Consider the following 16624-nt stretch of genomic DNA (forward strand, 5'->3'; position numbering starts at 1 on the left):
TGTAATAACTGCCCTTCATATTATATTGGTCAAACAGGCAGAGCTGTGAAAACAAGATATAAAGAACACCTATTAGGTAAAAAAGGAGCGAATATACACAGCTCTACTTTTGCTGAACACCTCTTGATAGCCGGCCATATGCCTAAACAGTAAGAAGACACGGTTATCCTACACAGATAAGTCAAAGGGCGTAGACTAGATCTGTGGGAAGAGCTACAAATTTTTAAACATCTAGAGCTCAAAGACGGTAATATACTGAATGACCAGTTGAACCTTGCTTGTAGACAATTTTTCGAAGGCTTTAAACCTGTACTGTTTATGGTATAACATTAATGCTGGTAACCTCAGTGATCTATTTTCTCAGGAAGCTATGATGCGCTTTCAAATCTTTAAGCTCACTACCCTTTATGTAATGTGGTTTTCTCACGATGTATGGCTGCCACTACATCGGCCCTTGTGTGATTTTGTCTGGCTCTAAAACGTTGGTTCCCTGCGAATGTGTATTAACTGGATTGTGGACCAGGGTTCGTAATTCTGTCTTAAGAGCCATTATTGTCAATTTAAAGTTCTGACATATATACCGTGTGTGGGCTTCACTAATATAGTAATGTAATTTTTATATTCTGACTGTATATGCCACTGTGCATAACTCTCTCGGCGTAAGCGCCACCTGCCTTTTTGGTGTATAACTACATTAATTGTACCAAGGCTCCCATACTGTTATAACGGGAGTGTTAAACGCTTTCCTTCTTTTTATTGTTACTTTATCTAAGGACGTTATTAATACTGATAATTTATACGTTGCTTTTGTACGCCAATCGGCACATGGTTCGCGCCATGAGTACCACCTGCCCTGGCCGCAGAGTAACTACGCTGGCCGTTTACACTCAGTCGGTTGTGAACTCTGCAACATCCATGTACTAATTTATATTTACGTGACAAACCCTATTTCTAGGGCTATATTTTAATTTTGACAAATGGATTTATGCCGACATTTGTAAAAACGGCGATGATACATCAGTCCATACTAATGTAAAATTATAAGTACCAGTCGTCGTTCTCATATTTTTGTAATGCAAGAGCTCTCTAATTTGTGTTAAAATCTATTCTTGACTTAAGTTTCATACCTTTCTAATGTAAGTGATGATGTTCATTGTCCTTAGGCCACCTTCTGAAGAAGACAAATTTAAATTTGTTGAAACCTAGGTAAAGAATTCTTTATCCATTGCAACTGGTCGGCTGTTAATAATTTTATTATACACTTTTTCTTAACTTTTTAGTCAAACAATACTCTAATGTTGTTGCAGTCATTGCTGAACACCTCTGTTTTTAATAATTTGATATCTACATTATAGTGAAACATATAGTGCACATCAGAAGTACTTTTACAAACTTTTGGATTCCTCATAACATAATTAAAAGAAAGTTCACAGAAAATGGATGCTAGAATTGCTTCATTTTTTATTTATTAATGAGAGATCATTTTACAAAATTCTCAAATCAGAAACTTACAACAAATGTTAAAAATGTCCGTTTCTACCCCTAAGCATACAATTTTTGGAGACAAACAGTTGCCCCTTTCATATATGACACTTCCACAACATGTTGATGAAATTCTCACAAACATCAGGATTTGCTGCCAGCGATCTGGGTAGGAACTTGGCAAATGATATACCTCCATTGATTTCTGTTCCGGTATAGGTTTTTTCCTCTCCATTTCATTATACAATATTCCTCTCCTATTGAGATCTTCATTAATCTGATCTGTTCATCTCTTCCTACGCTGCCCAACTGGTCTTTTTCCTGGTACCTCCATCTCCAAATTCTGACGTGGAGTTAGTGTCAGGTGCATTAGCTTCACATGACCTAACCAGTTGTCCTGCAGCACTCACTTTCCTCCATGGTCAAGATCACCTGCAGGTCTCTCCTTACATATTTGTCCTGACTCTGTCCCTCCTGGTGTTTTGAGCTAAAGAACTCCGTTTAACATGGCTGTATCTGACTCTCTTCTCTCTTATTTATGACACAGGTCTCCAGACTGTGCATCTCATGATTGGCAGCATGTATGTGTTATACATGGTCTGTTTAGTTCTTAAAGGCACTTCTTTGTCCCAGATTAGTTTTTGTACTTGGTGGGAGAAGCTGCAAACTTTTGCTGCTCTGTTTAAAATTTTTAGCTTGGCACTTCCACCACTTGATACAACACTACTGAGGTATTGAAATTTTCATGCCTTCAACCTTCTCTCCTTCCAGTATGATCTTACAAGGTTTGGGTGTCCTGGTCATCCTCATTGACACTGTCACACTCTGACAATCAACTTGAATTCCTTAAATTTTTTATTCCAGTAATCCATTCTCCTCTGAATTTCCATTTCCGTCTCTTCTCAAATGGTGATGTCGTCAGAAAAAGCAATCTTCCATTATTGTGTCCATAAGTGTAATGAAGAGTATTTGGGAAAGTGAACTGCCTTGCTGAACATCTCTCTTTGTCTGAAATCATTTTGATCTTCCACCTCCTCCTTGTGCACTGCTTTCACAACCTTTGTACAGTACCTGAATTATTTTAATTAGTGAATCAGGGATATTATGTTTTCTCAAGCATTCCCATATTTTATACCTTGTTACACTGTCATGTTATCAGACCCTTTTCTTTTTCCAAATACTTTTTCATTAACTGAAGGAGGGGAAAAATGAGGTCTGTTGTTCCTGAAATTGATGTTCAAGGATTTTTCTCAGTCTCTTTTCTGTGATCTTTTCCATTACCTTAAAGGAATGTGAGAGCTGTGTGATTCCTAAGTCCCTGCTGCATTTCTTTTTACTTCCTTTCTTGAACAATGTTATTATACTTTCCTTTTTCCTGTCATTCAGCCCTTTTCTCTCTTTCCATGCCACCCCCAGCATATGATATAACCACCATATTCCTTAAATTCCAGCTGCCTTAATCATATCCACTGTCAGCTCATCCACTGCTGCTGCCTTCCCACCTTTCATGTTTTAGGGCATTTTCAGTTTCTGCCCAAGAAATTGGATGCCTTTTCTTCCTCTACTTTGGTGTCTTCAATGTCACTTTCTTGTTCATTTTCTCCATTCAGTAAGACTTCAAAATAATACATCACTTCCCTTGTGCATTCCACATTCCTGATAATATTCCCATCATTTGTTTCAATCACTTTTATATCTTCTCTGTCAGATCTTTTACTTTTCAACAACCCATGGCATTATTTGTGCTCATTCAACAGTCAAATGAGCACAATGTAGGGAGACAGGTATGTGTATGTGTGTGTGTGTGTGTGTGTGTGTGTGTGTCTCCTACAGCGTGAGAAAGGAATTCCATTCTGAAAGCTAGCAAAGTAAAGCTCTGTACCTGTTGTGTGTGTATCTGTCAATAACACAGCACTTCTGCCTTTCGGTGTGTCGTCTCCTTTATTCCTAAACAATTCATTATTCAGAAGAGTCATCATCTTCTTCTCGATTTTATTCATAGAATAAACATGTATCTATGTCTGAGGCAGCACCATTCAAAAGATTGAAAATCTTGTTATGTCTACATGTGACATTAAGACCATAGTGTTGCCCTTGCCAGCTGGTGAAACTACTGTTTCCTTCTCCTCCTTTGTTGCACTAATTGTTCCTTGGAGACATTGTATTTTAGCTTCGACTCTGTGGAAAGAGCTCTACAGCTTTTTTGTTGAACCTGTTCTGCTGCTTCTGGTGGGAGAGATGCTCCAACATGCTCCACAGGGCTAATGTAATCTGCTGTAGCTACCATTTTCGGAGTGTGCAAGAAATTTAGCCATTTAGCAAGGATCTCCACTGTATCATCATCCATTTGTTTGTCAGTGACATTAATTACAAGATGGCTCCCAGTATGTTGCCTTGGGTTTTTGTGCAAGCAATCAAATTTTGCTTTCTGGTGTGCAGAGATTTTCAATTGCATTGATTCTGCTACTGACAATGTCATACTGTCAACCTACTCCCAAGAATCAACAGAGTGTAGCCCACATGTAAAGGTGGAGATAAAGAAGCTCTTTTGAAATGACATCTAGCATTCATCGGGTATCGTGAATTACCTCTTGTCCTAGAGCCAAGTTTGTTTGGCTTATAAGCATTTTTTCTGCAGGTGTATTAACACAGTGTTTGATTTTGGTGAACATAGGTACGACTTAGTCATCTTGACACATTTTTATGAAGGTCAGCATATTGAGAAGCTGAAATTTCTTCTGATGGAGCTTATCCTACTTGTGTTCATTGTTGGAAGTATCTTCCCCATAGAGTGACGTGATGTGGTCTCTTGCTTTTTTTCAATGTAATTTATTAGTAAGTTAATAAAGTTCAAACCAATGTGTTTCTGTCAACAAGTAAATGATGTGTTTGTGGTGTGGCTACATGGAACGAAAAAGTTTGAAGAGTTCCTGGAACATTTAAAGTCTTATCCATTATAATATAAAATTCATGACAGAATTTGAGAAAGAGCTCAAACTATCTTTCCTCACCATGTTAGTCAAGAGAAAATTGGACAGACCCTTGGGTCACAGTGTATGTAGAAAACCCACACACAGTGACCTCTGTTTCCGTGCCTTGAACCATCACCATCCCTCTTCAAGAAATTCTTTACGAAAGATTCTGGTCCTTAGAGCTCAAACACTTTCACACAAGGAGGGCATTGCGAATTTACACCAGTGAATAGTGTTCCAAAGGAATGGGTACTCAGAGCATCAGATTCAGGAAGCATTGCACTCCAAATTAAGAATTCCTGAGGAAGAGATTGAGACTGACACACAGAAAGACAAGCCAAGGATTGCTTATCCACTTTATGCTGGTCTAATATCTGGAAAAATGGGTAATTCCTGTGGAACTTGGCATCCTGTGTATTTCACTCCCATCAAAAATGTTAAAACACCATCTTTGTAATTTTAAACATGATCTAGGCCTCTGAAAGCTGGGTGTATACTGCTTTCCATCTGAATATGACATTTCTTACTTGAGGCAGGTTATTAGACCATTCAAACAGAGGTGCAAGGAACATCAGCAACACACCCAACTAAAACAAGCAAGCAAATGAAACAGTGGAAAGTCCAGGATGAAATAACAACAGTGTTATGAAAAGGATGGATTGCTGCTTGCCATGTAGAGGAGGCAATGTGATGCAGACAGGCACAATGAAGAAACTGCTATACACTTAAGCTTATAACCAAAAGGCTTTCTTCTGAAGAAGCAACCACACACACTCATTCACACAATCACGAATCACACAGACATGACCACTGTGTCTGGCCACTGTGGCTGGACTAAGGATTCCAACTGTGGCTGATGGGAGAAGCAATCTGTTGCAGGTGGTGTTGTAAGGAGGAGCCATGGGATGGGAATGGGGAGGGATAGCAGGGTAGGGGCACAGAAACAGATCTCAATGTGCCTTCTCTCTCCTGTCACCAATTACCTCCCACATCCTCACCGTCTGACCACAAAGGAGCACTCCGCTCATGACTCAGTACCACCTAGGGTGGACACAACTGAATCACATTCTCCGCCAGGGTTTCGGCTAACTCTTGTCATGCCCTGAAATGAGGAAATGACGACTATACTTCCACCCCTCCGACAGCGGTATTATGCCATCAACCAAATCTACGCAGTACCCTTGATGTCCCTACTCCACCCTTGCTCCCAACCCTTTGCCTCATGGCTGATATCCGAGCAGTAGACGTAGGTGAGAGCCCTGTCCCATACATCTTCTCACCACCACATACTCCAGTCTCCTATCCCATCAAAGGAAGAGATATCTGTGAAATCAGTCATGTAGTCTACAAACTAAGCTACAACAACTGTGCTGCTTTCTACATGGGGATGAGCTGTCTATCCACATGAATGCCGACTGACAAACTGTGGCCAAGAGACAGCTGAACCACCCAGTTGCTGAACATGCTGCCTAATACAGTATGCATTACTTCAATGACTGCTTCACAAGCTGCACCATCTGGATCCTTCCTACCAGCACCAGCTTTTCTGAATTGCACAGGCGGGAACTCGCCCTGCAATGTGTCATACATTCCCATAATCCCGATGGCCACAACCTTCTGCTAGTCCCCATTCCCTGCACTCAGTTCAGCATTATACACAGCATTCTGCCCCACCAACACACTCACTAGTCTTTTTTCCCTTCTCTATTTCTCTCCTTTTCTGCTGGCAGCACCAGCACCTGTCCACACCACATCCCTGCATGCTACCACAAGCAGCATTACACCTTTCCCCACCCCTTGCCACACTATCCCTATGACTCCCTGACATTGTCTCCTCCTTATTCCTGCAACCCATGCCATATTGCTTCTCCCATCAGTCACAGTGGGCAGAGGCAGTGGTCTTATGTGTGTGTGTTATGCTTTTGTGAATGTGTATGTGTTTTTGGAAGAAGGCCTTTCGGTCAAAAGCTTAAATGTATTGCAGCCTTTTTGTTGTGCCTGTCTGCGGAACAAGCAAATCAGCTGTTACAAATCACTGTCTCAAAAATAATTATGATACAAATTATGAGGAGGTGAGTATCATGGTGTAGTTGCCAAATTTCTGGTGCAGTGTATCTCACGAATATGGAAATAGAGATGTTGGTAAATCTAATAAACAGGAACGGAGGTTTCAGTTTAAACGAGGCTTTGTGGGGCGGTGGGTTAATTATCATAATAATCAATCATTAGTCATAGGAGGAAATTGGAATTGTAAATATTGTTCGCCGTCTTTTGTGAGGGCCTGGGAAGTATTACAGTGGTCAGCCAGAAAGCGATGGAGAACATACTGACCGCAGTTCCCAGTCTGCAAGTCCATGTTCTTGTACAGCCCATTGAAAGAAATGTTTCTATTCTCTATTTGCTCAGCGGGATCAGGACTATGAGTATAAACAATTTTGAACTTTAATTGATACATATATTTGGTAAAGTTTCACATGCCCAACTTTGTAATATTCATTATGTTCATACTGATAGTAAATCTCTCTATCCAAAACAGCACTATGAGCAGTTCAGAGGCGACCTCCATGGTAAGTTCCTACTAAATTGTCTTTCGCCATGACTGCTGATAATCAAAATAAATGCTTGCCACGAAAGTGGAAAATAATTGTCACCACTTGTCACGCAGATTTGCTAACATTACGGGTGGCATACCAAAAGTTACTTTTGCAAAATCTAAGCGATCCAGGATGGTGTACAGTCCTTGCGAGTTCACTTTCTATTATTACTGAAAATAAGCGTTTTGTAACAGCCTGTCTCTGGCATCATCTGAGGCAGCATGCACTCTGGCATTTGACTGACACAGGTCTTACGGTGGCTGTATGCGAAACGAAGCCTAGTATTGCCTCTCAGGCTGTATTTATATACAGGGTGAGTCAGGAGGAAAGGTACATGCTTTAAGGGGTGATAGTATTAGTGTCTTTGAATAGAAAACTTCATATGGACGTATGCCCTATTCTGAATGGTTTCCAAGATGGACCACATTTAGTATCACTTTTGTATGTTTTTCTTGAATAACCCGAAAACTACACCCTACAGCGAAAATGTGTCACAGTACAAAATTAAACTGTATTAAATTTCCTATGAAAAAGGTTCTATTCATTATTTTCTCTAGAACTAATGGTTTGTGCGAAGAGAGTGTGAGAATGTTGAAAAACCCTCTTGACGAGCATGCGCTGTAGCTTATGTAGTTTTTGTAGTCCAATTTGAGGTAGTACATTGAGGTAGCAAGTAGAGACGAACTGTTTCATATGGGACACTTGTGATGTATAAGTCAGGTAACTGCCTCAAATTGGCCTACAAAAATTACATAAGCTACAGCACATGCATGTTTTTCAACATTCTCGCACTCTCTTCACACAAACAATTAGTTCTAGATAAAAAACTGAATAGGACCTTTTTTGTAGGAAATTTAATATACTTTAATTTTGTACTGTGACATGTTTTCGCTGGAGGGTGCGGTTTTAGAGTCATTCAAGAAAAACATACAAATGTGATATTAAACCATTCAGAATAGGGCATACACCAAATGAAGTGTTTTGTTCAGAATTACTCAAAGCATGTACCTGTCCTCCTTACTCACCCTATTTGTGGCACAGCAGACGGCCACGGGAACAGCTGCTGTCATCCACCCTATGTCCGCGGTAGCAGTCTCTAAACGGCCACTTTCTCGGACACTCAGTATTTTATAACAATGTCATGAATCAATTTAGAATCTTCATAATTTTTGTATGAATATAGTTAAGTTGGTTAAAATCACAGAAAAAGTTTTAGCTCGCTTGCATTAAAACTTTGCCTTCAAGAATTTTTAGAATGGAACTGACAGTAGCACATGACCTCTGAACAACAAATTTAAGAGACCTTGTATTGGTTGTTATTAATGTCAAGGTCCTAAAACGTGCTATAGCTGTATTACTTAGGTTTCAACGTGTGCTGTAACCAAAACTTTCTAGCATTAATATAGCAAATACTTAATCTACTACAAATAAGGCCGTTTTTGTTCCAAATTTAGTTTTCATAAATTACTCGAAAACTTCTAGAGGTAGCTTAATGGGATCACATAGTTATTATTTTCATTTTGAACTGAAGCGTCGTGCAAATTTTCACATTTCTAAGTCTAATATTTAGTGCCCTAAATTTTTCTTAAAACCGTGAATTCTGACCAACATTTTGCTTTAATCACTTTGAGACTTGTACCAGTTAATTTTGACATACATCTGCACATTATGACCAATTTCTGGCTTCCTAGCTTTATTATTTAGTGCCACTAATTATTAAAAAAAATGATGTTTTAGGTAAAATATTGATCTAATCAATCTGATACTTAACTTTTAATTTCATTCATAATTATAGTGCAATACTTGTATCTTCTGTGCTACACACAGATGCGTTATGGTGACGTGACACTACTAACAGTGAACTGGAGTAAGCCCCGACACACTCGCTCGCCTTTGTATCTGTAAAGTGATACAGCACTTGTTTCACCACAGCTTGGTGTCCAACTCTAATTTATTATAGTCTCACCAGCCATCTGGGCATCGGGAATCAAAATCACAATCTCTGTATACGAGGGTGGAACTTTAGTAGTGGCAACTATTTATTTACAGCTCGTACAAAATAGATATGTGTTTCACAAAGTTTTACTGACCTTCCAAGTAGTCACCAATATTGTGTATAACTCGTTGCCAGCGATGTGGAAGTCGTAGGATACTCTTAGCAGTGCCATTTGTGTTGGCAGTTTGAGTGGCGCGGTCTATTACCCAACGAATTTGTAGTAGTTCTGAAGCGAATGCCATGAAGTGTTTCCTTCAGTTTAGAAATCAAGTTGAACTTACGAGGGCTTAAGTCAGAGGAGTGTAGTAGGTAGTATAGCACTTAGCAGCCCTATTAATCAAACAAATCAGTAACAACTTGCACTGTACATGCTTGAGCATTGTCCAGCAAAATGATGGTCAGGTCCTGCAGAAAGCGTCATCACTTCTGTCTCTATGTTGTTTCTTTTTGGAACACAATCTACGACCAGCTTAGATATAGAAGCGATGACACATTCTGCAGGACCTGACCATAATTTGGCTGGACAGTGCTCAAGCACACAAAGTGCAAGCTGCTACTGATCTGTTTGACTGATGGGGTTGCTAAGTGCTATACCACCTACTGCACTCACCTGACATAAGCCCTTGTAACTTCAACTCTATTTCTAAACTGAAGGAAGCATTTCATGGTATTTGCTTCAGAACTGCTACAAATTCGTCGGGCAATAGACCGCACCACTCAAACTGTCAATACAACAGGCACTGCTAAGAGTATCTTCCACATTGCTGGCAACGGGTTATACACAATGCTGGTGACTACTTTGAAGGTCAGTAAAACTTTGAAACACGTATCTATTCTGTACTAGCTGTAAATAAATAGTTGCCACTATTAAAGTTCCAACCCTCGTATAAAAGACAATGTCCTAACTGACTGACTCATCATCATCCAGCCCAAACCACTAAAGATAGAACCTTGAAATTTGGATAAGGTGTGGATTTGATACAGTAGGCTTCATTTAAGAAGATATTTTTTGAAACTCCAACAGTAAGGGGGTAATAGGGGATGAAGGTTTTTTTTTAAAAAAATGTCACTATTAAGGCAGTGTTGAAGCTAGACCTATGAAAATTGGTATTTGGTTTCTGGTCAGAAATAAAGAAATATGTGTTTGAACATTTTTGGAAATTTAACCCTAAGGGAATGAAACAGTGGACGAAAGCCTTTTTTGAAAATATATCATTATTAATTATAACGCGAATTCTTTACAGACGAATGGAAAAACCTGTAGAAGCCGACGTCGGAGAAGATCAATTTGGATTCCGTACAAATATGGGAACACGTGAGGCAATACTGACACTACGACTTATTTTAGAAGCTAGATTAAGAAAAGGCAAGACTACATTTCTAGCATTTGTAGACTTAGAGAAAGCTTTTGACAATGTTGACTGGAATACTCTCTTTCAAATTATGAAGGTGACAGGGGTAAAACACAGGGAGTGAAAGGCTATTTACAATTTGTACAGAAACCAGATGGCAGTTATAAGAGTCGAGGGACATGAAAGGGAAGCAGTGGTTGGGAAGGGAGTGAGACAGGGTTGTAGCCTCTCCCCGATGTTATTCAATCTGTATATTGAGCGAGCAGTAAAGGAAACAAAAGAAAAATTCAGAGTAGGTATTAAAATCCATGGAGAACAAATAAAAACTTTAAGGTTCGCCGATGACATTGTAATTCTGTCAGAGACAGCAAAGGACTTGGAAGAGCAGTTGAACGGAGTGGACAGTGTCTTGAAAGGAGGATAGAAGATGAACATCAACAAAAGCAAAACGAGGATAATGGAATGTAGTCGAATTAAGTCGGGTGATGCTGAGGGAATTAAATCAGGAAATGAGACTCTTAAAGTAGTAAAGAAGTTTTGCTATTTGGAGAGCAAAATAACTGATGATGGTTGAAGTAGAGAGGATATAAAATGTAGACTGGCAATGGCATGGAAAGCGTTTCTGAAGAAGAGAAATTTGTTAACATCGAGTATTGATTTAAGTGTCAGGAAATCGTTTCTAACGTATTTGTATGGAGTGTAGCCACATATGGAAGTGAAACATGGACGATAAATAGTTTAGACAAGAAGAGAATAGAAGCTTTCAAAATGTGGTGCTACAGAAGAATGCTGAAGATTAGATGGGTAGATCACATAACTAATGAGGAGGTGCTGAATAGGGTTGGGGAGGAGTTTGTGGCACAACTTGACTAGAAGAAGGGATCAGTTGGTAGGACATGTTCTGAGGCATCAAGGGATCACCAATTTAGTATTGGAGGGCAGCGTGGAGGGTAAAAATCGTAGAGGGAGACCAAGAGATGGATACACTAACCAGATTCAGAAGGATGTAGGCTGCAGCACGTACTGGGAGATGAAGAAGCTTGCACAATATAGAGTAGCATGGAGAGCTGCATCAAACCAGTCACAGGACTGAAGACCACAACAACAACAACATTATTAAAAAACTATTAAAGTATTGTTAAAGCTCCATCTGTGAACATTGGCATTTGACTTCTTGATTACAAATAAGAAAATACTTGTTTTAGTGTTGTTGGAAATTGAACCCCTAAGGGGCTGAAACGTGGGATGAAAATTTTTAAGAAAATATTTCTATAATAGAGGGAAACATTCCACATAGGAAAAATATATCTAAAAACAAAGATGATGTGACTTACCAAATGAAAGTGCTGGCAGGTCGACAGACACACAAACAAACACAAACATACACACAAAATTCAAGCTTTCGCAACAAACTGTTGCCTCATCAGGAAAGAGGGGAAGGAGAGGGAAAGACGAAAGGATGTGGGTTTTAAGGGAGAGGGTAAGGAGTCATTCCAATCCCGGGAGCGGAAAGACTTACCTTAGGGGGAAAAAAGGACAGGTATACACTCGCACACACACACATATCCATCCACACATATACGGACACAAGCAGACATATTTAAAGACAAAGAGTTTGGGCAGAGATGTCAGTCAAGGCAGAAGTGCAGACGCAAAGATGTTGTTGAATGGCAGGTGAGGTATGAGTGGCGGCAACTTGAAATTAGCGGAGATTGAGGCCTGGTGGATAACGGGAAGAGAGGATATATTGAAGAGCAAGTTCCCATCTCCGGAGTTCGGATAGGTTGGTGTTAGTGGGAAGTATCCAGATAACCCGGACAGTGTAACACTGTGCCAAGATGTGCTGGCCATGCACCAAGGCATGTTTAGCCACAGGGTGATCCTCATTACCAACAAACACTGTCTGCCTGTGTCCATTCATGCGAATGGACAGTTTGTTGCTGGTCATTCCCACATAGAATGCGTCACAGTGTAGGCAGGTCAGTTGGTAGATAGGGCCTCGCTGCGATGGAGCACTTCCTTTCACGCCGATCACCTGCCACCCTACCCAAAACCTCTTTCCTCATTACCTTAGCCAGCTTCATCCTGACCCACAACTTCTTCACTTTTGAAGACCAGACATACCAACAATTAAAGGGAACAGCCATGGGTACCAGGATGGCCCCTTCGTACGCCAACCTATTCATGGGTCGCTTAGAGGAAGCCTTCTTGGTTACCCAGGCCTGCCAACCCAAAGTTTGGTACAGATTTATTGATGACATCTTCATGATCTGGACTCACAGTGAAGAAGAACTCCAGAATTTCCTCTCCAACCTCAACTCCTTTGGTTCAATCAGATTCACCTGGTCCTACTCCAAATCCCATGCCACTTTCCTTGATGTTGACCTCCACTTGTCCAATGGCCAGCTTCACACGTCCGTCCACATCAAACCCACCAACAAGCAACAGTACCTCCATTACGACAGCTGCCACCCATTCCACATCAAACGGTCCCTTCCCTACAGCCTAGGTCTTCGTGGCAAACGAATCTGCTCCAGTCCGGAATCCCTGAAGCATTACACCAACAACCTGACAACAGCTTTCGCATCCCGCAGCTACCCTCCCGACCTGGTACAGAAGCAAATAACCAGAGCCACTTCCTCATCCTCTCAAACCCAGAACCTCCCACAGAAGAACCACAAAGTGCCCCACTTGTGACAGGATACTTTCCGGGACTGGATCAGATTCTAAATGTGGCTCTCCAGCAGGGATACGACTTCCTCAAATCCTGCCCTGAAATGAGATCCATCTTTCATGAAATCCTCCCCACTCCACCAAGAGTGTCTTTCCGCCGTCCACCTAACCTTCGTAACCTCTTAGTTCATCCCTATGAAATCCCCAAACCACCTTCCCTACCCTCTGGCTCCTACCCTTGTAACCGCCCCCGGTGTAAAACCTGTCCCATGCATCCTCCCACCACCACCTACTCCAGTCCTGTTACCCGGAAGGTGTACACGATCAAAGGCAGAGCCACGTGTGAAAGCACCCACGTGATCTACCAACTGACCTGCCTACACTGTGACGCATTCTATGTGGGAATGACCAGCAACAAACTGTCCATTCGCATGAATGGACACAGGCAGACAGTGTTTGTTGGTAATGAGGATCACCCTGTGGCTAAACATGCCTTGGTGCATGGCCAGCACATCTTGGCACAGTGTTACACTGTCCGGGTTATCTGGATACTTCCCCCTAACACCAACCTATCCGAACTCCGGAGATGGGAACTTGCTCTTCAATATATCCTCTCTTCCTGTTATCCATCAGGCTTCAATCTCCGCTAATTTCAAGTTGCCGCCACTCATACTTCACCTGTCATTCAACAACATCTTTGCATCTGCACTTCTGCCTTGACTGACATCTCTGCCCAAACTCTTTGTCTTTAAATATGTCTGCTTGTGTCCGTATATGTGTGGATGGATATGTGTGTGTGTGTGCGAGTGTATACCTGTCCTTTTTTCCCCCTAAGGTAAGTCTTTCCGCTCCCGGGATTGGAATGACTCCTTACCCTCTCCCTTAAAACCCACATCCTTTCGTCTTTCCCTCTCCTTCCCCTCTTTCCTGATGAGGCAACAGTTTGTTGCGAAAGCTTGAATTTTGTGTGTATGTTTGTGTTTGTTTGTGTGTCTGTCGACCTGCCAGCACTTTCATTTGGTAAGTCACATCATCTTTGTTTTTAGATATATAAGAAAATATTTCATTACATAAAAAAATTTAAAACTAAATTTATGAAAATTGGTATTTCATTCCTCTGCTAGATATAAAGATATATTTGGTATGGGATGGAAGTTGCTGTGGAAATATCTCCACAAGAATGCTATATGCATGATTATCAAAAACACTGGACTTTAGCTACCAGAATCACTTTTTGGTCAGAAGTACTTTCAGAAAAGACCATGCTTATGTGGGCTTAATTAGCATGAAAAGCTTAGGAGATATGGCAGTTTGTGAACAACATGAAAATTTGATTACATGAAAACAAACAAAAATCTCTGCAGGTCATACAGTCTACACGAGTGAATCAGAGGGTCTTAAGCTAGTCAGCTATAAATAGCAGTGTTGGACCAATAGTAGTTCACTGTCTGGTTGGAGTCCAGCAGTGAATAAACATAACAGCACAACTCACTGCACCTGAAGAAGACAACAGAGTCAGTTGTACAAATACTGCGCAAAAAATGGAAAAGACAAATCGGCTGTATATCTGAAAGCACACCATTAATTAATCATGATGAGAAAACGGGGTCACATTCTGTCAGTAATGCCAGTAAATTGTCTAAATTTTTGTTATTGATTACAAACCTATGTTGCATTTTACTTCGAAATTAAATGAATATGAACTTTCATTAATAATTAAATCAAAAACTTCCATGTGCAGGGGAAATTCACCTATAAAGTTCGTGAAAATATTTTTGGTGCACCTTGTATATAATTACATGCAGCTGTCAATTTGAAATGCAATTTCATTTGCACTTACATGAACCATTGGTGTGTCTGTCTGCACTGTGTTTCAGTCTTTACCTTTGTAGACAATTTGCATGAAACATGGAATGTAGATTCCTGTCCCTTATTGGTAACACTGCATGAACAAGGCAGATCTTCCCTCCTTCGCACTGCTACTTGTGACACTCTTGCTCCTAGCTGGAGTTCTCTTTCTCTCCTCCTCGAATCCCTACCTGAACTCTACATAGTATGTAGTATTAGTATAGTATTACTACTTAGTATTACTGCTATATGGCTTGTGAAGTTGGAAATTTGTCAGTGTCATAAAATAGTCCAGAAAGACTTGAGTATCTGGGTGGACACACTTCTACATATCATGCAGTGTTAGTTGTATTCCATTGCTCATTTGTTTCACTATGTGTTTTTACAGATATCTCACACTCTTTCGTCTCTCTACTCTCTCTTCCTGTGCCCAAAACAAATTTTTACATCTCCTTAAAAAAATTGTTGTATACATTTTCAGTAAAGCTCATGTCATCAAGAAGATTTATAAGAGAAAATACCGCGATAATTGTGCTATGAAATTTCAGACATGGTGAGAGCTTTGACCAGAACACATCCATACTAAATGATTAGGTCCATTTCTCATGAAAATGCAGACAACTGTAATCAGTATATATCTGCGTCCTCCTGCCTTAACCTAGTCAATGAGACAGTTGCTCAATAATCTCATGGTTTTTGCACACCTACAACATGTAGTCTGTTCACTGCCATTGTGCATTGTTTAATTCATTTAGAATATACCTTGCTGAAAAGGATTTCATCTGTGCTCAGGGAGGTAAAAGAGCCTCTTTTGCCAATGGTAGATGCCACAGCATTATACTAGTGTTATTAATAACAAAAGAAGTAGGAACCTTCATAAACATTTTTAAAATTTGTATTTACTGCTAAAGTCTTCTGAATTTTTTTATTTGATCTTCACTTACGTAGAGACCAAATAAGACTTGTGAAGAGGGTGGATAACATTTATGTAGAGCACAGATAACAAAGAACCTCATATTTAAATGTGCTATTGTAGTTGTCTTGCAATTCTGATCAATTTAATTCTCACATTTATCTTATACTATGCACTTGTATTAAAAGTAGCAGAATGCACATCTTATAAATTTGAATTTTTTGTATCATTTGGGTCTTTGAAATGAACAAGCAATTACGAAATTTGTTATCAGCCAGCTGCTGCTTGTGACATACTTTATAATTTATTTGATTTAAAGCCTTTAGCAAATGAGTTCTGGTGGTTATTCATGTGCTTCAGGATGAGATGAAGTTAATTTTACTATCTACACACTTTTTTGTTACTTTCAGAGAGGGTAGCAGGGAATGGAGCGATCTACCTGCACCTCACACAGTTACATCCTTGGCAAGTGCAGAGTAATCTCCAGCTAACTCTTTGTGCGTTGGCATCAAGAGAAAATGAGGCCTGTATTTTGGGCATCACACCAAGCAACTAGTGAGGTCAAAACTGAAATGTGTGGCCCACAAATGTCAAAATGTTTTATGTTATCAATGCTGAAATTGCTGCACTAAGAAGAGTCATGGGTAATGCCTGTGATGGATCATGAACTTGACTTATTTTCACACAAACAGAACTGCTCAGCAATGGCATTATGTTGTTACAACTGTCCCATGTTGGTCAAGCACAAAAGTGGCAGGAGCTCAAGTGAGCATAGTGTGAGGCCTGTTTTTTTA

General features: G+C 40.2%; 1 protein-coding gene across 4 annotated transcripts in view; it reads left to right on the top strand.

Annotated features, from left to right (window-relative positions):
- LOC126251428 (uncharacterized) overlaps positions 1-16624 on the top strand; it is a 145161-nt gene that overhangs the window by 65953 nt on the left and 62584 nt on the right. Inside the window, exon 6 of one of the 4 annotated variants that reach the window (XR_007545732.1) lies at positions 16241-16474. The exons of 2 other annotated variants lie outside the window; for them this stretch is intronic. The gene's annotated coding sequence lies outside the window, so the exon portion shown is untranslated. The remainder of the gene's footprint in view (positions 1-16240; positions 16475-16624) is intronic. One more of the 4 variants, XR_007545733.1, reaches the window with a different exon arrangement.

The sequence above is a fragment of the Schistocerca nitens genome, chromosome 4 (genome assembly GCF_023898315.1).
Source record: "Schistocerca nitens isolate TAMUIC-IGC-003100 chromosome 4, iqSchNite1.1, whole genome shotgun sequence".
NCBI classification, from domain to species: domain Eukaryota; kingdom Metazoa; phylum Arthropoda; class Insecta; order Orthoptera; family Acrididae; genus Schistocerca; species Schistocerca nitens.